Source organism: Bos javanicus, chromosome 7, assembly GCF_032452875.1.
Source record: "Bos javanicus breed banteng chromosome 7, ARS-OSU_banteng_1.0, whole genome shotgun sequence".
NCBI lineage: Eukaryota > Metazoa > Chordata > Mammalia > Artiodactyla > Bovidae > Bos > Bos javanicus.
Window position 1 is genome coordinate 59,607,368 of NC_083874.1, and position 20,932 is coordinate 59,628,299.

Below are 20,932 nucleotides of genomic sequence, written 5' to 3' on the forward strand. Positions count from 1 at the left end.
ATTGTGAATGCCTGGAACTGAGTTCTCTGGAGATGACCCTCTTCGCATCTTTCCTGGGGTCTAGTTCCTTGATCTACAAGAAGCCCCAGTATCCTTCCAATAAATTTCACTTTTTGTTTAAGCAAACTAATGTGGCCTTTATTATATACAAGAAAATTATATATATTTACTAATACAATTGGGGGCTTCCCTGGTGGCTCAGAGGTTAAAGCGTCTGCCTGAAATGCAGGAGACCCGGGTTTGATCCCTGGGTTGAGAAGATTCCCTGGAGAAGGCAATGGCACCCTACTCCAGTACTCTTGCCTGGAAAATCCCATGGACGGAGGAGCCTGGTAGGCTGCAGTCCATGGGGTTGCTAAGAGTCAGGCACGACTGAGTGACTTCACTTTCACTTTTCACTTTCATGCATTGGAGAAGGAAATGGCAACCCACTCCAGTGTTCTTGCCTGGAGAATCCCAGGGACGGGGAACCTGGTGGGCTGCTGTCTATGGGATCGCACAGAATCAGACACGACTGAAGCGACTTAGCAGCAACACAAACAAAACCTCATCTCTCTGTGACTGATGGAAAAATAAAAAATGATAAGTGTAACAACTCCACAGCACAGAGTAAATATCCAATAAACATTATTTAAATTGCATCTGAGCTTCAGAATCACTGAATCTTTCTAAGTATTTGGAAACACCTTGTTTAGGTGGAGGATGTGTGATCCTGCAAAAAGAAACACTTGCTGGCAGTCAAAAAGAAGGAAGGGGTTGACTGAGTTTGAAATTTGGTTTTAAAGAAAGTTCTCTGATTGAAATTTAAAACAAATTAATCAGTTACCTATTACTGTTTTGACTTGAATTTCTGTTGGGTTTCTTCACTGGGCTGGTACTGATTTAAAAGGGAAAAGAAGTATAAAGCAACAGGAAACAAAAACTGGATGCAGAAGTAACATCTTTCTTAATCTCAGAAGGACTGGTCAGAATTTATCTGGCAATAGATAAGATTTTAACGTACTTTTTATTTGGATTATCCTGTGAATAATGAGGATTTCTGTCACCCAAATTGAGCAGTAAGTGGAAGGAGGGAACAAGAAAAGATCTAAGATCAGAAATATTAACCCAGAAATACCACAGCTGGAAAAAAAAAAAAAAGGCTTTTCTGAAATTCAAAATAAAATGCTAAGTGAGAGATGTCAATTAGTCCCTATTTTAATCTTGCTGTATTGATTCTCATAAATCCAAATATTTAGTTATCTTAAAAATAAGATAACTTTTTGTTTAAAAAGTCTCAGATAGGTGGGTCATGAGCTTTATTTGGTTATTAGGTCTTAACTACGTTGTTCCCAAATTGTGGTCCTTGGACTAGCAGCATCAGCATCTTCTGGGAACCTGTAAGAAACGCACATCCTCAGACCCTAGCCTAGAAACACTGAATTAGAAACTCTAGGAGCAGGGACCAGCAATCTATGTACTGATATAGGATCTTAGAGGAAAGACCCTCTAAGACCCTCAAAATTGTTAGGACTTGCCTTGGATCTTCAACTGGTAAAGTAATTGGTAATTGTTAAAGTAATCATTCTTACTCTGACTGTATTTAAGGTTAGCCCTATCGATAAGCCTCTTAGTGGCTATTTATATCACATTTATATTTCCATCTTTCCAAATGTATACCACTTTCTACTGCCCCGTAGTATAAAAACAGTAAGCAGAATGGACGAATGAAAGGGCAGGCCAAGAAGAAAACAGAAGGAGGGAACTGATAAAAGTATGGAGACTTTATTTGGGTGATAAAATAGATATCTAAAGTTTAGATAATAGTAAGGACTTAATGTGGAGAAGGCAATGGCACCCCACTCCAGTACTCCTGCCTGGAAAATCCCATGGACAGAGGAGCCTGGTGGGCTGCAGTCCATAGGGTCGCTAAGAGTCAGACCCGACGAGCGACTTCCCTTTCACTTTTCACTTTCATGCACTGGAGAAGGAAATGGCAACCCACTCCAGTGTTCTTGCCTGGAGAATCCCAGGGACAGGGGAGCCTGGTGGGCTGCCGTCTACGGGGTCGCACAGAGTCGGACACGACTGAAGCGACTTAGCAGCAGCAAGGACTTAATGGGAAAAGAAATGTTTCATCCATTGTTTGCTCCCTCCTGCCATTCTTCCTTTCCTCTGAGCCCTTCTCCCCTAATTTAACCAAGGCTGCCACCACCTCTGTCACTCTGCATATGCCTTAGAGCTATTTCTGAATACCCTCAATTTCAAAGAGACAGGAGAAGACATAACAGGGAAGAAGTCAAAATACATCAACCGAACACAAATATCAACCTCACAGTTTCTAACTTACCTAGAATCAGACTTGATTCTACAATTGAACTACACCATGTTTAAGATCCTTTCTACCCTGTGACATCAAGATCTCATTCTCAAAAGGCAGTTTCATATGGAGGTTCAGAAGAAAGACTCTGGAGCAAACAGCCTAACCCCAGGTTCACCGCTTCACAGCTGAGAGAACTTGGGCATGCTATTCCACCTCTCCATTTGAGTTACCTCATCTCTAAGATGGAGGAAATAAAGTATCTCTCTTAAAGGATTCTTAATGTAGATTAAATGAGATTATCCATGTAAAGCATTTAGAGCTGTGTCTGGCACATAATAAGGGCTGGATTAATGTGCGCTATTAGGATTATTACTATGTTGTCTCTAAAACGTTTCTCAGCCTTTAGCAGCATCTTGAGCATTTCCAGACATAGCAACAAGGCAGTGAGAAACCAGGAGGGATAAAGGTAAACTGTGATGGTGGCTAAGTTGGAAGTGCGTGGGAAAGCAGCTAACAACACAGCATTCCTCTGTCTATTAAAATACTTTGTTGTAAGGTCTTTCTGTTCAAAGTCCCAAGACTTGTGTTTGAATTACAACAATTGTTTTCAATAGGTGCCGGAGGGGGAACTTTGTCCCCAAAGGAGGTCCTAGTAATATCTGTAGATGTTTTTGGTTGTCACAACAGGCAGTTGCTATTGGCACCTAATAATAGCAGAGATGCCGCTAAATATCCTACTATGGGCAAGCTAGTCCCTCATGACAAAAATTACCCAGCCCACAACATTAATAGTACAAGAGGTTTGAGAAACCCTGAATTACGAAGTTGTTTGAAGTTACTTTAATAAGACTTGGCACTTTTTTAAAATTTTCAAACAGGCAATAGTATGGAAGATTCTGGCACTTGATGGGAGGCGGGGATAGGTAACCTATAAGGCCTTTTCATCTCTAAGACTTGATGTGTGCGGTGGACTCTCAACCACAAAACGAAGGCAACAGTGCGTTTTCATTGTTTTCTCTTTGCCTAGTTCTTTTCCCTGAAGATAACCTGAATTTTTTTTTTTTTAAAGATGGTTGGATACTGGAAGGTAACCATAAGGTATTAAAAGTTTCTCACAAAAACAAAGAACATCAATGATAAGCAGAGAATTTTAGAGCTGGGAAAAACCTTGGATATGATTTAACAAATAAATTCTACTTGAAATCTTCCATTTCATTTCATGGATAAAGAAAGTGAGATTTAAAAAGACCAAGAGATTTGATCTAGATCACATAACACTACAATCATCAAAAGGTCCAGATTCTTCCAAAGAATTTATTTATTAGTCACTGATAATATCAAGGTACTCCTCTATATGCATTTATTTTGCATTTTTTCAACGATTACAGCCTGTATCAGTCTCTATCTCTGGAAATCCCTGAACATGGGTTTCACCTGATTAGGTGCTGGCAGTGAGATTAAAAAACAAACAAAAAAAAAGGCTCAATAGGTATTGAGGAAAAATGAATAAGACCTGCCTATTAATTAAGCGATGGCTGCTACTGGTGAATAAAGAGGAGAAATAAAGAAGTGACTTTGGTTCCAGTCACAGTGACTTGGAGGATGGTGATGGTTCAATAAAAGATAGGAAAGTCAGGAAGAGGTCTGGGCTGCAGGTCATTTACATTGTGTTTTAGGTGCTGTTCTTCAGTCTGTGAAGCTGAAGAAAGAGATGAGGGGATGAACAGTGTTAGGGAGGTTTGGAAGAACTCAAGTGGAAGAAAAGTATTCAGTTTGGCGGTTACAAGGCCACCATGGCCCCTAGAAGGGGCAGCTTCACCGACAAAATCCAGATAACTCAGAGGAACCAAGAGCATCACTGTCCTCTGGGCCTCAGCAAGTGCTGAACTGAACACTCCCTGAGGCCCCCGCTTGTCTGATGCACTACAGTTCTCCTAGAGTTTAAGTGATGACCCATTCAGCTGTACAGTAATAATTATAATAAAGACATTTCCAAGGTGGAAAATGATACAAACACAGGAGTGAGTTTAGGGTAAGGGTGGCATGGAAAAAATATACATAAGACAGAAAAATGACGCGAGAATGATGCAAATACTTTTTACTCTTTTTTTCCCACACTCATCATTTCTTACTGGAGAGCTGCTCCTCAGAACTCCATGAGTCTCATCCCATGTCCTGACTTATTCCTTGTTTCTAGGGCGCTGCATCCATCATCAGTGTCCTTTCCCTTCATCACCTGGGCTTACCAGCAGCACATAGCAACTTCTCCTACCTCATCAGTGAGGCTGGGGTTTCACACAGGAGCCTAGGCAAACACCACCCACCACCCTCAGAGTCACCCACACTTTCTGACCCATGGACTCCGTCGCAGTAATATTAAGACAAGAAGAGCAAACTAGCCTAAGGGTCTTTCCATCAAAAGCCATTGTTTGAAAAAAAAAAAAAGCCATTGTTTGGGTCATGCTGAACCTGTACCTTAAACATTTTTTATCCATTTTAACGAACCAATAGGAAGCCAAGCCAATGTTTTCTCAACACTGAACTCTAGGAACATGAGTTCATGCCATGATTTCTCCACCTCTGCCAGCCACCACTTCCCTGTATCAACAGCCACTTCTTCCAAAGGGGACTAACAGCACAGTGCCAGACACTGGGTAGCAAGCTGAACAGAAAGGCATCTTAAATTGGGATTGGGATTCTGTGAAAGACAATTGCAGGAAGCTAACCCTGGCAGCCACCACCAATACTTCATGCAGTACAGCGTGCCCACACACTCATGGTCACTCACATACACAGCCACAGAGCCAGTTATACACGCTGGATATGCGTATCTTGTTAGGCACAGAGAGAGTTAGACAGAGTCCACTCTCTCCGTTATGCATCCAGTATCATCCATACTGTCCCCACATGTACCCTGTCACACACACACGGTTAGACGCACAGCCTATGCTATGTCTCTCTCTCTCACACACACACATACATACACACACACGCACACGTTATACTACCTTACAGAGTCAGCAAAGACACAAGCAGTTTCTCAAGTACTTACGTACCCAAGTGCAGGGCATGAGCCCCAACCCTAGTGGTCCCATGCTGAAGGCATGTACTACACAACCAGCCAGCCCACCTACAGTCTGAGTCGCCACGCAGCCCATCCCTGAGCTAAAGCCAGGTCCCAGGAATCCAGAGTCCCCAACCCGTCCCCGCCGCGCCGCCGCGTCCCCGCGCACGCTTGGGCTCGCAGGGTTGTGACCCGAGGGCCCTCGCCGCACCTACCCTCGGCAGAGGCTAGGGAGCGAGGCGCCCGGCGGACGGGAACGGCCACCCCTCGCCGCGGAGCCGAGCTTCTGCCGCCGCCGCCGCCGCGCTCCCAGCCGCTGCCTGCGCCCTCCTCGCCGCCCCCTCGGGTGCGGGCTCCAGCCCCCGCGCTGGGAGGCCGGCGAGCGAGAGGCACCGGCCCGCATGGGGCTGCGGCGGAGAGCCCCCAGCCCCGGCTCACCTGAGCGCGCCGAGCATCGTCGTCCTCTCGGCTGACCGACGGTGGCTGCGCGGGCTCAGCAGCCCCCAGCCCGCATCCTCCCTGCGACCGCCCCCTCCGGAGGCCAGGGATGGCGGGGGCGCGGCCGGGTGCGCACGGGAGTGGGCGCGGCGAGGGCCAGAGGGACCTCACTCCTCGGGGACGAGCCTGCGGGCGCCTTCCCCGGAGACCGCTGCCCAACCGAGGAAGGTAGTCCTGGGCTCACTGCTGGCTCCTGGGTGACCTTGGGCAAGTTGATTAACCTCTCTGAGTACCCACTCCTCTAGCGAAAGATAATAAACGTGAAAAGGGTAGGTGCCTGTGGTGTCCATTCCAGGGGAAATCTACAGTCTACTTCCTTCTCAGCCTCTGACTCCGCCAGGGCAAGGTTAGTTGGGAGCAGAGTTCAGCGTGAGACCCGTAGTCCCTTAGATATAAGGCATCCAAGTTTTCCGGTCAGTGTTTCAACTGACTAGTCTTCCCAAGTGACCCTGCCAATACTAGTTTTGCTTCCATAGTCTGGAGGAAGCCTATTCTGGCTTTATCAGTTTGTGACCTTGAGCGAGGGGTTGGACAGAAGACTAGCCCCTCTGCTCCCATACGTAAAATGGGGACCATAAACTCCCAGTTGTGTTGAGACTTACCAAAGCTCCTGTGCGTCACTAGTGCATAGTAATATCTGTGAGGAATCGTGACAGAATGAGAAACATTTTTCCTCAACACGTCTTTCCAAGGCCTCCAATTCCAGGGACAAACCATTTCAAGAATTAAGTCATTTAGGAAGGGAAGGGGAAAGTCTTCCTTTAGTGAGACAGGTTGGGGGTGGAGGGGTGGGGTGGGAGCTGGGGAGGATAGTGGGAGGGAAGTGGCAAGGGCTATTGCTAAGATAATTCACCCCACTCCCCCACTTCCTGGACCACACAGTCTTCGGGGAAGCTTGACAAAACAGAGGAGCTGTGATAGTAATTAACCTCCGAAAGCAAATAAATCTTTCCAGACAATCTTAAAAATTATTAACTTACAATTGTGAGCACACCCCAAGTGAACGGGAAATTTAAATTGACCAACAAACTCATGCCAGAAACCTTTGAGCTGGTCCCTTTCTAAGATTCTCTCTGTTGATACTCCTGTCTCTTACTTCCTCCCTTTGCCAACCTGGCCCATCTTAATGGTATTTCTTCCCCATCTTACTTGTACACTTTCTCTCACTTGTATCTCTCTCTTCCCATCTCCCCCTCTCCCCACCCCAGGTGTCTCTTCTCTACCTTCTTTGTGCCCTGTCTCTATCTCAACAGGTCTCACTCTCAGTCATTCCCATCCATGGTTTCTCTCCCTGGCTTGTATGTCTTGAATATTTATTGATTATACATCCCCCATTCAAAATTTGAAAGTGGAAAAGTTGTCAGTTTTTTCTCTAAAGATCCAAACTTAAATTTACCACTATGTCACTTCCCTAAACCAAATATTCCTGATGAATGACACCATGATCCTCACACTCATGAGAGTGCAAAGCCTGATTCATTTCTCACAACTCTACTTCCCTCCCCTTTTCCCCAGTTTCTGGTCAATCTCTTCCCATTTCCTAGGGAGTCTCTCCTTACTCTGCCACAGGCAACTGTTCTTTCCTCCTCTTCCCATTGGACCAAATCAAGTGTAAGTTAAGGATCTTGAGATGAGAAATTGTCCTGGTTGCAAAGGTGGGCCTTTAGAAGGCTCCATGAAAGTAGAAGTGAGAGACAGAAGAGGAGGTCAAGAGTGATGCAGTGTGAGAAGGACTTGACCAGCTGTTGCTTGCCTTGAAGGAAGAAGAAGGGGTCCCATGCCAAGGAATGCAGAAGCTGAGACACGGGGCAAAGATTCTCCCTGAGAGTTTCCAGAAAGGAAGGCAGCTTTGAAGATACATTGATCTTAGTGCAATAAGACTCATGTCAGATCTCTGCTCTAGAGAGTTGTACAATAATAAATTTGGGTTGTTTTAAACCAATAAGTAATTTTTTGGTATAGGTAACAATACAACAGGAATAGGTAACTAATACAACACTGCTCTTTTAGTTATGGTGTGTGTGTGAGTCGCTCAGTCGTATCTGACTCTTTGCAAACCCATGGATTGTAGCCTGCCAGGCTGCTCTGTCCATGGAATTCTCCAAGCAAGAATACGAGAGTGGGTTGCCATTCCCTTCTCCAGGAGATCTTCTTGACCCAGGGATGGAACCCGGGTCTCCTGCATTGCAGGCAGATTCTTTACTGTCTGAGCCACCAGGGAAGCCCTTTTTAGTTATGGAGAAACACACAAATGCCTTGTCTTATTATTAACAGCAACCCAAGATAGCACCTCTTTTCAGTCATCTTGGCATACCCAAACCTTGTGTTTCAAGCAATCTGTCCCCTGAACATTTGTTTTTCTTTTCGTGTCTGTACCAGTGCCCACAGTGTTGTTTCCAGAGTGCCCTCCTCCAGATGCTGCCTGACCTACCTCTCTTCAGTGCTCATGGATTCCATGGAGCTGTTTGTGATCTCTCCCTTCTCTGATTCTCCAGAACTCTGATTTTTCAAGGTATATTCCATTTCAATTGGTGCTTTCTAAGCGGAGAGAAGGGAACAAGAGAGAAGAATGGAGTTTACATGGAGGTTGAAACTGCTCCAGGTTCTCTCTTCCCACAAAGCTGTTGTCCTCTCTCTGCTGCAGCAGTTACCACCACACTGTGTTACTATGAGTTATTTATCTGTTTGGCCACTGGATGACGAGTGCCTCCAAGGTGGACACCACGTCTTACCTCTGTTTCTGGGTCTTAGCCCCTAGATCTATGCTTTGGCCACTGGATGGTGAGTGACTCCAAGGTGGACACATCTTACCTCTCTTTCTGTGTCTCAGCCCCTAGATCCATGCCAGGTACACAGTAGGGATTCAATGACTATTTCTTGAATGAACGGATGATGAGAACAAGTGCAAAGTCTGGTTGTGTTGAACAGACAGGACTATCAATAATTTTTTCTTGCACCATTTGTCTCTATTTAGTTGGGCTGGTCAATTGAAGCACCTCAGTTAATGCGCTATGGTTTTAAATGGCACTGCTTTGATGCATAGCTTAAAACATAGACTTTTCTTTCCTTTTCTTTATTTGTTTTTGTTTTGCTTTTTCTAAATAAGACTTCCACCATTAAAGTTTCTTTTTATCAGCTTTATTTAAAAGGTGCTACTATTATAAGTAAAATTATTATAATCATGCAGGCTCTTTGCCCCAACAATTCTACTACTAAAAAGGTATCATAAGGATAATAAGCCTATTACACAAATGTTTACCTAAGAGCATGTTTAGTGTGGGATCTTTTATAAGATTAAGAAATAGCCCAAATATAATGGTACTGTAGTAATGCGTAGTCACCCAGTAGGGTCCGACTCTTTGCTACCCTATGGACTGTAGCTCTCCTGGTTCTTCTGTCCATGGGATTTTCTAGACAATAATACTGGACTGGGTGGCCATTCCCTTCTCCAGGGGATCTCCCCAACCCAGGGATCGAACCCGGGTCTCTTGCATTGCAGGCAGATTCTTTATCATCTGAGTCACAAGGAAATCCCCAAAATGTGATGGGGGGTTATCTAAATAAATTATCTCCACCATGAGATACCATTCAATTATCAAACATTATTTTGTCAACTGATATTTATTATATAGAAAGATGTTTGTGAATATTTTTATATTCTTTTCTATGTTTATTTTTATTTTCTAGCCACCATATAATAAGCTTATATTTAAAACTTAGGTTTAAGCAAAACTAATACAATTATGTAAAGTTTTAAAATAAAAAAAAAATAAAATAAAATAGTTTTGCCTCCAAAAGAAAAATTGCATAAAACTTCAATATGTTTTCAAATTCCAAGAAAACTCATCTACAGATGAGATTCAAATTCTCTGACTATGACAAAAGCAGGGGAAAATCACAAAGGCTTGAAATATAACTCATTCCATTAATTCATTCACTCTAGGAACATTTATCATACCATCTCAATTAATGTCAGCAAGCAACAGAAAAGGACTCTAGAAAAGTTAAGCAAAAGGGAAATTATTGGAATGTTATTTAGGGATGCAGAATTGCTGAGATTCTGGAAGCCAGGCTTAGAGAAGCAGGCACCAGGAGAGCTCCAGAGAACCGAAAAAGAAGAAAGTTAAGCCCCTGGTTCACAGAGGAACTCCATCAGGACCATGTGCCATCCCTCATGAAGCGGTGAATGGCCTCTACCAGTTCTCCATCCTTGACTCACTCAACCAAATCCAAAGTTACTGGTAAACACACCACACTGGCACAAGTTATCTTTGCATCTGCTCCTTCCCCTGTTCTGAGTCAGAGAATGAGGAAGGAAATATCCAGTCCCTCCACAAAGACTACAAACAGTAGGGGAAATTTCATATCCCTGGTAATTTGGGGGTATTGTTAGGAAGGCAGAATGGAAGTTGACAGCCCCCAAATAGTAAATGATCACTCCAAGCCCCTGAGATGTGCCAGGCATCCTTCTAGACTCACTTTCCCTGCTAGGAACCTCTGATACAGAAATACCACTAGGGGGAGATTTAAGAAAGCTTTGATTTATTATTTCACTTATAAACTTGAAAATGTGAAGATTTTCTATTGTTAATTTCTTCTAGTCTGCAGGAAAAAAAAATACTATTTTCTTCTTCTAGTTCTCCACACTTTGCTTGGCTGGTACAAAAGTCCTTTTATGTATTTACCCCGTAGGAGCCTACCACGGATTGAAGTATCTTCTCAGCAACACAACATGAGGGTTATCTTCAAAGTTTCAAAGCTTGTTTTAAGTTTATTTGGCTCTGGGTTCCTTAGCTGCAAGGTGTAGGGGTGTGTGTGTGTGTGTGAGAGAGAGAGAGAGAAGGAGGGAGGGACAGAAAGGGAGAAAGAAAGTAGGCAGAGAACAAAGAGAAAGGAACAAAGAAGATAGAAATCAAATTCCAAACCTAAATTACTGAAATAAATCAATGCTTCTCTTGAACTCACAAACTCGAAGTCTGCATACCTTCCATCCACTTAAGAGCTTCTAAAAATTTAAACAGTTGAACAAAGAGTTTTAATGCAGCTGCAAAAGAATGGAAACCAAACTGTGAATACCTTTCCTGTAATGAAGCCAGGGTTTTTGCCTTCATTTTAATAAACACCACAGAATAAATAAGACCCTAGAACAAGACACTGTGGCATCATCCTATGTCAAGAAACAACTTCTAACAAAATCTCCTCTAAATTCAGTTGAAAGTGGAGAAACATTTGCAATTTGTTGTTGGTAAGAATCAAATCTCCCAACAGAGGGTTATGTTTATTCTTACTTTGCTACACACCCTAGAGTGTATGATTATCTCCTAGATCCCCTAACCCAAAGCAGACCTGTTGAGAAGGGTTTGTTGCTCAGGCTCCTCAACTCAGTCTCCAGGGAGGTTTTGTCTTAAGCTTGCTTCCACTTCTAGCCCAACTCACACACTCTGCTCTCCCACTGTATTCTAGCCATCCTGGGCTATTGTGTCTAGTCACGCGTGGCTCTCTGGCCTGGGCACCTTTGCATTGACTGTTTAATAAACCTGAAATGCTTCTCCTCTGGTCCGGCCTTTTACAGAGAGGCTTCCCCTTGACTGGCTGTCCCCATCCCATTATTTTCTGTTGTGGCACTCTGCGTATGTCACCTACAGTCCTCGTCTCACTCTGTAACTAATTCATTGGCATATTTTTTACTTGCTTACTCTCTGCCTCTCCAATAAAACATAAGCTACTAGAGGTAAAAGACTCTGAACTTCAGGAAGAGCCTGGGTTAGAGTGGATACTCCTTGGTATCCACTCCCGAAATATGAACGGGACACTAGAATTTGAGACTGTGCTTTCCTGTGAGTCAGAGTTGCCCAAGAACGAAGGAGACCAAAAGAACCCATAACTCTGTGGATGAAAGGATGATCACTCACTCCTGTGAGAGGATGTGGCTTTGGGAGATAGAGATTCTTGTGTGGGAGGGCCTGTTAAATGGAAAAGGTGATTTAGATGCTCTGACATTATGCCTGCAACTGAAAGCAGATGACGATCCAAAGAAGGAGGTGAGAAGCTTCAGGTTGCTTCTAACTAGGAAAAGCTGCCCAGAAGTCAGTCTATTCCAAAAGGGATTAACAATATTAAGTAAGAGAGTATGAGACCACAAAAATTCAAAGACAGGCTATTCTTAGTAACTTGCTACATGTCAAAGTCTGTTATGAACCTGCTTTGAACACTGAAAAGCTGGGTGCCTGAATTAGCAGAGAACAGAGGCAAATAAAAGTAGCCAAGCAGAGTTATCATGTCCAGATAAGAGGCTCCTGGCCCTTTTTTGTGCTTTGCTGTTCTTTGTCCTCCAGTCATTCTGATATTGTTGGGTTTAATCTATTTATGGCCATTAACTAATCCATGTTTTATTATTGATAAAAATCAAATAAATGAATATTTAGTCTTTGGGAAGGAAAACTGGAAAATAAAACTTTCCAAGAACAGCCAAGTCATAAGAAAAACATCATAAGTGTGATCTGCCAGGTAAAACTCTGATGCAACTGAAATTGTACAACTTATTTGAAAATTTCTATGTAGTAAAAATTTACTGGGATTTTTTTTTTTTTGGTGTGTAGTTCTGTGAATTTTAACAAATTTATAGAGTTCTGTAACCACATTCAGGATATGGCAAAACTAAATTTTAATATGGACAAGGGTAAATTTTAAATATTATATTTAGTGGGATATTTTTAACTAGCTTTGGCTAATGTGAACAAATCTCTTCCCCCTCCACACTGCTCATCCTTCCCTGCCTTATATCAGTTTGTCCCATTCATGAATTTGGAAGCTTTTCCTCTGTAGCTAGAAGATGGGGCTCTGATGAGGGCAGAAGCTACAGTGAAAAGAAGAGAAAAATGGAGGATATGGAGTGGCCTTTCACCCCACCAGATTCCTTGGACTGGTTTGAGTTGTAGCAAGAAGGGATTGATTAGAAGCAGAAACCAACCAGGAGCCCTCAGGAAGGATTTGAGAGAGGCTGGGCACAAGTCAAGACCCTGTGTTTAGGATTCAACTAGTAAAGCAGAGCTCAGACCCAGGGAGGAAGCCTGTCTGTCCTTGCACCTGAAGAGGCAGGTCATTCAGAACCAGACCCCTTGGCACAGACGCTGGCAGTCCCAGGAAGGGTAGAGGCAGCAAGGACCTGTCACCAAGAAGCGTAGAAGGCTATAGAAGTGGTCAGAGCAAAGAGGGACAAGGTGAGTATGGATGAGATCACTGGATTCTAGGTATTTGTGTGGAATCATTTTGGGGTCTCCCACAGATAATAAGGTGGCACTTACAATATGATGGTTGGGCTTCGCTGGTGGCTCAGATGGTAAAGAATTCACCTGCAATGCAGAAAACCTGGGTTCGATCTCTTGGGTTCGGAAGATCCCTTGGAGGAGGGCATGGCAACCCACTCCAGTATTCTTTCCTAGAGAATTCCCATGGACAGAGGAGCCTGGTGGGCTACAGTCTATGGAACTGCAAAGAGTCGAACATGACTGAGCAACTAAGAACAGCACAGCACAGCACATAACAGGATGGTTAGTGAAGGATTTCAACTCTCATTTTATGTTTAAAGAAGGGCTACCTGCGTAACTAGGGGGTTGGCTAGGTGTCCCAAATATCTGTTTCACAAATGATTTACTAGTTTTCTATGTGGTAGGCCCTATGCTCAACTATGAGAACATGGTGAATAAGATAAGAGGATGGATCCTTCTTTTCAAAGCACCCAGAGCCAATCAGAGGAGACAGGGTTGGGCACAGATAATTTCAACACATTGTAAATGTTAATAAGGTAAGCATAGGTGGTAAATAGAGCTCATTGTATTTATTATTGCTATTATTTTATTATTACATAACAAATACTTATTAAGTGCCTACTATTTGCTAGTCAATCACTATGAAAGTTTAAGGAACTTGGTATTAAGATGACATGACATGGCTGGAAAGTGTCAGAGTCAAGGTTAGAATTAAGGCTGTCTGAATTTAAAGACTTTGCCAAATCAACTGTGAAAAAAAAATCATAACAATAATAGCAATGATATATAAACAATGTTAATTGTTGATGTGTTATATGTATTGGGCATCTATCTATGTCAATGTGCATTAGTCACTCCATCGTGTCCAACTCTGTATGACCCCATGGACTATAGCCCTCCAGATTCCTCTGTTCTTGGAATTCTCTAGGAAAGAATCCTGGAGTGGGTTTCCATTCCCTTTTCCAGGGGATCTTCCCAACTCAGGAATCAAACCCAGGTCTCCAGCATTGTAGACCTGGAATCTGTAGGCAGATTCTTTACCATCTGAGCCACCAGGGAAGCCCAAAGTATGTGTTAGTCACTTCAGTCCTGTGTCACTCTTTGTGACCCCATGGACTATAGCCGTCCAGGCTCCTCTGTCCATGGAATAGTCCAGGCAAGAATACTGGAGTGGGTTGCCATTCCCTCCTTCAGAGGATCTTCTTGACTCAAGGATTAAACCTGGGTCTTCCATATTGTAGGGGAGTCTTCACTATCTGAGCTACCAAGGAAGCCCAAAGTGTGTGTTTGTCATGTGTGACTCTTTCTGACACCATGATTATAACCCACCAACCTCCTCTGTCCATGGAATATTCCAGGCTAGAATCAGACTGAGTTGCCATTTTATTCTCCAAGGGACCTTCCCAACCCAGGGATCGAACCTGAATCTCCAAATTAAAGGACACTTGCTCCTTGGAATAAAAGCAATGACAAAACTAGACAGTGTATTAAAAAGCAGAGACATCACTTTGTCAACAAAGGTCCATATAGTCAAAGCTTTGGTTTTTCCAGTATTCATGTATGGATGTGAGAATTGGACCATAATGAAAGCTGCGTGCCAAAGAATTGATGCTTTTGAATTGTGGTGCTAGAGGACTCTTGAGAGTCCCTTGGTCAGCAAGGAGATCAAACCGGTCAATCCTAAAGGAAATCAACCTTCAATATTCATTGGAATGACTGAAGCTGAAGTTGAAGCTTTGGGGACCAGATGTGAAGAGCTGACTCATTGGAAAAGATCCTGATGCTAGGAAAGATTGAAGGCAGGAGAAGAACAAGGCATCAGAGAATGTGATGACTGGATGACATCACCAACTCAATGGATATGAGTTTGAGCAAATTTCAGGAGACAGTGAAGGACAGGGAAACCTGGTGTGCTGCAGTCCATGGGGTCACAAAGAGTTGGACATGACTTAGCAACTGAACAACAGCAACACTTAAACTATCTCATACTATTCCAAGAACTATTATTCAGAGAGAAACAATAAAATCAGGCTGAATTTTTGATGCATGAGAAAGCAAAACAGGGGCCAGGATATTATGGAGAAACAATCCAGCTTCATGTTAAGACTGTCTCAACATTTGGAGCCGTCTAGCACTATAGGTACCAAAGCACAGGCTGAATGCCATCTTCCAGGAATGCTGAAACAAGAACTCCTGTTCCAGATGCAAGGTTCAACATCACCTCTGCTACTTCCCCAGCTCACTGATTTTCTTATGTTGAAGTTTGAAAAGCTCAATCTCTTTTGCCAGTACCTTCTCTGGCTAACACTTAAATGTCAAAACTTTTACTCTTCTTTCACTCTCTGTAGGCCCCAATACTATTCTATCCACTGTGTTTGTTTTATAATTATCATCTGTATGCTAACAGGTACCAAACTCCAGCCCAGAATTCTTTTCAGAGCTCCAGTTATATCTCTTGAATGTAAGATATCCAGGCTGCTGGTCTTGGGAATACTTGGTCTAATTTGGCCTAGACGACCATGAAAGAGATCTCTCTGTGGAAAAACATAAAAAGAGGTGAATCGGTTTAAACAAGATCTTAGAAAACGTACAGAAATGGTAACAGTGTTTGGTGGTATTTAAAAACAGAAGGATTTGGGGACTTCCCTGGCAGTCAGTGGTTAAGACTCCACACTTCTACTTCTTAGAATTTGATCCCTGATCAGGGAACTAAGATCCCGCGTGCCTTGTGGTATGGAAAAACAAAACAACAAAAACAAAAGGAGGGATTTTAACTTGAGTGGCACAGACTTGCTTCTTTGACCACCTGGAAAGAAGCATAATGTAAGCATACCATTGTTCACGGACAAAATAATATCATAGTGATTTTAGTGTTATTTTCAGCCTGGAGACAGTTAAGAACACTTAAGATGGTCAGATTGTGTATTTCTCAACCTCAACATTGTATGAATAACAGTACAACTGACAAAGTTTGAGAGGTAAAAGTGAGAAGGTGTGGTAAATGAAAGCAGGTGTGGTAAATGTCCTTATCATACAGCTTGGGAATCAAGAGAATCCCTGTGATTAATGGAATGAGAGATAAAGGTTTAATTGTGTTATTTAAAGTTGTAGAGGTGACCACAGAAGGAATTGAGACTATGATATTGGGAGGTCAATAACCACAAATGAAGAAATTAAAAAGTGCCCTTCTCTGACAGTGAAGTATGGATTACAAAATCATGAAATGCTCCAGCCATCTCTGTCATTCTAGGCAGAGCCAGTGTAGGGGTAAAAACAATGCATGAGGAGGATGAGCCAGAGAAATGAACAAAAGTCCAAATGATGCCATCATCAGTGGTATCAAACTGTACATGGGGCCATAGATAAACCTTGACTTATTTAGTTATGTAAAGCAATATATTTCCTGATTGCCTACACAGTATTCTTCATCTACTTCTATGGGCAATAAAATCTCAGTTTTATTCAGTGGTGCACTGATCCCATATAAATATTTTCAACCCCCAGCACTGGCCAATGAAATTTAAACAGATGTGCTGTAAGGAACTTCCAGGAAGACTCCTTCAAGGTTCTTAATGTAGCTAGAGCATGCTGTGTTTCTTTTGCTCCTTCCTCCTTCCTGGTGTGTGGATGGAGGAGCTTCAGCAGCAAGCATTTTGAAACCTTGAAAATGGAAGGCATGAGGAAGTAGGAAAATAACAGAGCCCAGGTCCCTGATGAATGTAGAGCGTACATAGCAAAGACTGAGTGTGTATCTTTAGGCTTCCTTTTACCCAAGAAAATAAATGATAAAGTGTTAAAGTTTCTATTAATTTGTATTTTCCACTATATTCAGTAAATCTTTTCCTAACCAATATAGCTGGTGTTTCTATAATTTGAAAAATTGAACAATCCTGAAAGATTAACTGAAACAAAAAATCCTCTTCTCTGGAGACCACTGATTCTCAGATAGTTGAAAAAGTAGCCAGATGACTATCACTTTTCCTATAAGCACTACATTATTTTATTTTTGAAACTTTGACATAAAAAATTAAAAAAGGAAGACAATATAACAAGTTATGGAAAGGCCACAGAGTAAGAAGTAAACACTAAAATACATGATTTAAGGGAGCTCTAGGGCTACCACTTATGAAAATTAATGTTATATAGAACCCAGGATAATTCTCCATCTAAGAGAAATTTTAAATTATGGAAGAAATAACTAGAAAGCATTGTGTTCATGTATATACACACACATAAATATATTCAAACAGGTCTCATAGGCTATTAAATGATATGTAAAAATGTTCACAAAATAATATGGAGAGAAAAAAGTGGAATGCCTAACAGCACATTTAATAGCATCCTACTTGTAGAAATGACTGTGATACAGGACTAAAAATCTATGAGGAATTTTCTGGTATTTCCCAAAATATTAGCAGTGGTTGTCTCTGGGTGGCAGAATCATAATTCATGCTTGCCTTTTTGTCTTACACGTTTCAGTATTTGTCAAATTTTCTACATTGAGTATATCTTATTTGATAATCAGAAAAAAGCAACATATAATACTTTTTTCCAAATGTGTTTAAAAATAATTTTTAATTAAAAGGAGTCCTGAGCATTGATAACATAGCTATTTTGGAATACCAGCTGGTATCAGTTGTATCGAGGGAGATTAAAGCAGGGGATATGACCACACCTGGTCTCAGAGTGATGGGAAATGAAGCATCCTGGCCCCAAAGGCTAACTCGCTGTCCTCATAGTCATGCCAAGGGCCGCACTCTGAGGGTTCAGAGCAGCAGGTTTAGCCTGAGACAAAGCTGCTTAAGCAGGGAGTGCAGCCCACATACTCTAAACAGCAACTCACCTCCCTGTAGGGCAAGATAGACCCAGGCAGCCAGGTTTTACTGTGGCTTCTTTCATCTTCTGGCCAGGAATGGACCCGAGAAAGTGGAGTCAGGAAGACGGAGGAGCACGTGACAGGGGCATGAAGTGGCACATGCTTAGGGCTAGTGTCCTTCTGCACACACAGGTGATAACAAAGCCTGGCTTTGTGTGTTTTATGGCTTCTAGTATCTTTCTGATCCAGAAGGCAGCCTGGGTCATAAAGCACCCTGGGGAGAGAACATGAAAGAAAGTACAAAGTTGATAAAGATATTCTCTCATGTTGGCACCAGTAAGTACAATAAACTCCAGATTAAGAACACAGAGTCAAAGAGGAGCCTTTGACATGAATTAGCCAATTGACTTTTAAATACAAAGCAAAATCATCATAATCTTAAGAGGAAAATGAAGTAAATTTTTTAAAAGGTAAATATTTAATTTGAAGGCCCTTCTCTAGCTTCATTTTATAGTCTAAAAAATGAGATAATTAGGTAAGATCAACCTTTTTACACTTTTTGGTAAGTTACACAGTAAAATTACCGGAAAGGCATGATTCCAGTGTAAGATTGACACCAGTTCATTAACATTAATCCTCTTGTCTGCACTTGTCATGAATAGTTTAAAGCAAAAATAAACAAATGGGGCCTAACTAAACTTAAAAGCTTTTGCACAACAAAGGAAAGCATAAACAAAATGAAAAGACAACCTATAGCATGGGAGAAAATATTTGCAAATGATGCTACCAACAAGGGATTAATCTCCAAAATATACAAACAGCTCATACAGCTCTATATTAAAAAAAAAAAAAATCAAACAACGGACAGAAAACCTAAATAGAAATTTCTCCAAAGAAGGCATACAGATGGCCAAAATGCACATGAAAAGACGCTCAACATTACTAATTATTAGAGAACTGGAAATCAAAACTACAATGATGCATCACTTCACACCAGTCAGAATGGTCATCATTAAAAAGTCTACAAATAATAAATGCTTGAAAGGGTGAGAAGAGAAAGAAATCCTCCTACACTGTGTGTAGGCATTTAAACTGGTGCAGCCATTATGGAGAACAGTATGACGGCTCTTTCAAAAGCCAAAAATAAACTACCATATGATCTGCAATCCCCCTCCTGGGAATATATCCAGAGAAAAACATGGTCCAAAAGGATACATGCATCCCAGTGTTCATAGCAGCACTACTTCAGTAGCCAAGACATGGAAGCAATCTAAATGCCCATTGACAGAGGAAGGGATAAAGAAGACATGGTACATATATACTATGGAATATTACTCAACCATCAAAAAGAATGAAATAATGCCATTGGCAGCAACATGGAGGCAGTTAGAAATTATTACGCTAAGTTAGCCAGACAGAGAAAGACAAATATCATGTGATATTATTTATATGTGAAATCTAGAGAAATAATGCAAATGAACTTATATACAAAACAGAAATATACTCAGATACAGAAAACAAACTTATGGTTACCAAAAGAGGGAGGAAGGATAAGAAGGATAAAATAGGAGTTTGGGATTAACATAAACACACTACAATATGTAAAATAGATAATGAACAAGGACCTACTGTATAGCCCAGGGAACTATACTCAATATTTTGTAATAATCTATACAGGGAAAAGATGTAAAAGAGAATATATATATTATATATATAATATATATGTGGCTGAATCACCTTGCTATGCATCTGAAACTAAAAACATTGTAAAGCCACTATACTTCAATTTTAAACAGCAAAATATGTCCTCTGTTTTCTACTCAAATTCTCACAAGGTTTATGTCATGCCTTCTCCTAAGCACAAATGTTTTCCCACTCTTACCACACAGCCTTCTGCAATAAGACCTCTCAGGTGCCAGGACCTTTTCCCAATATTCCTTTTCCTTCTAGCTTCTGCCTCCTCCTTTTTCTAATAATAATGACAGTAATGACAATAAATAAATTGTGAACAATTCATCTGACTCCTTGGGAACAAAACCCAGAATGCTTCTGCTTTTTTTTTTTTTTTAAAGAGCAAATCTTTTAAAATTTCTTAGTGGCTAAGGACAAAGATGGTCTCTTAATTCACCACTGACTCCTAGGACCTGGTACAGCATCAGGCAGACAGAGGACACTCAATCATCTTGTAAAAATAGTGAATGAGCTCATGAATTCTTCAAGCCCACTAAAGATAAGTACTTTATCCCTGCTCTCACAGAATTCGCCTCCTTGAGGACTTTTATGCATCATGGACTCATCAGAAGCCAATATTATTTACCAGAGGCCTGTGAGGTAATATGCATGTTCATTTAAATTTCACAAATTCAATTTTATATGTTTGTCAAAAATAGAGAAAAACAACAATTTAAATACATTAAGGCAATTCTGCCCTCCATTTCCTTCAAGAACTGTGTGTCTGAGACTTAACACGAGATGAGAGAAATGAATTTCATTTCCCTCATTTGATCTCAGTTTTCCTGCACATTTGTCGAAATGAACATCTCATTGTGCTAAGTGTGATTTTACTGTCTAAAGTGATACATTTTTAATATAACATATCCCCTAAATACAAACAACCAGTCATCTGATACTCATTTAAGGAGCTACAATTGATTTTCAGCTGGAGAAGAAATCAGTTGAGTTAGGTTTATTCTGAGATAGAAGGTTGCTTTCCAATGTTGTCCCTTACAAGGATTCTATCGACACTGCAATTTTTGCCCATATATATTATTTTCACATTTCAACTAACTTTGGAGACCAAGTCTAAGATACAACTGCATTGTAAAATGTCTACAATATCTGGAAAGAGTGATTTTCAATGTGTGTGAATATGTGTATGAGTGTTCCTGTGTGTTCCAGGACACGTGGGTGTGTATTGCTGTGACAGGTAAGATGGTTTAGGCAGAATGGAAACTCACTTTCCATCACAGAGTGTAACATTTTGT

General features: G+C 41.5%; 1 protein-coding gene across 6 annotated transcripts in view; it reads right to left on the reverse strand.

Moving 5' to 3' along the window:
* HTR4 (5-hydroxytryptamine receptor 4) overlaps positions 1 to 18,148 on the reverse strand; it is a 218,431-nt gene extending 200,283 nt beyond the window's left edge. For 2 of the 6 annotated variants that reach the window (XM_061423962.1, XM_061423959.1), the window contains exon 1: positions 5,805 to 6,284. The gene's annotated coding sequence lies outside the window, so the exon portion shown is untranslated. Of the gene's footprint in view, positions 1 to 5,804; positions 6,285 to 8,295; positions 8,403 to 17,975 lie in introns of those variants that run through there. The other 4 variants (XM_061423961.1, XM_061423960.1, XM_061423965.1 and 1 more) reach the window with 4 other exon arrangements.
* Between the last annotated feature and the right edge of the window lie 2,784 nt (positions 18,149 to 20,932).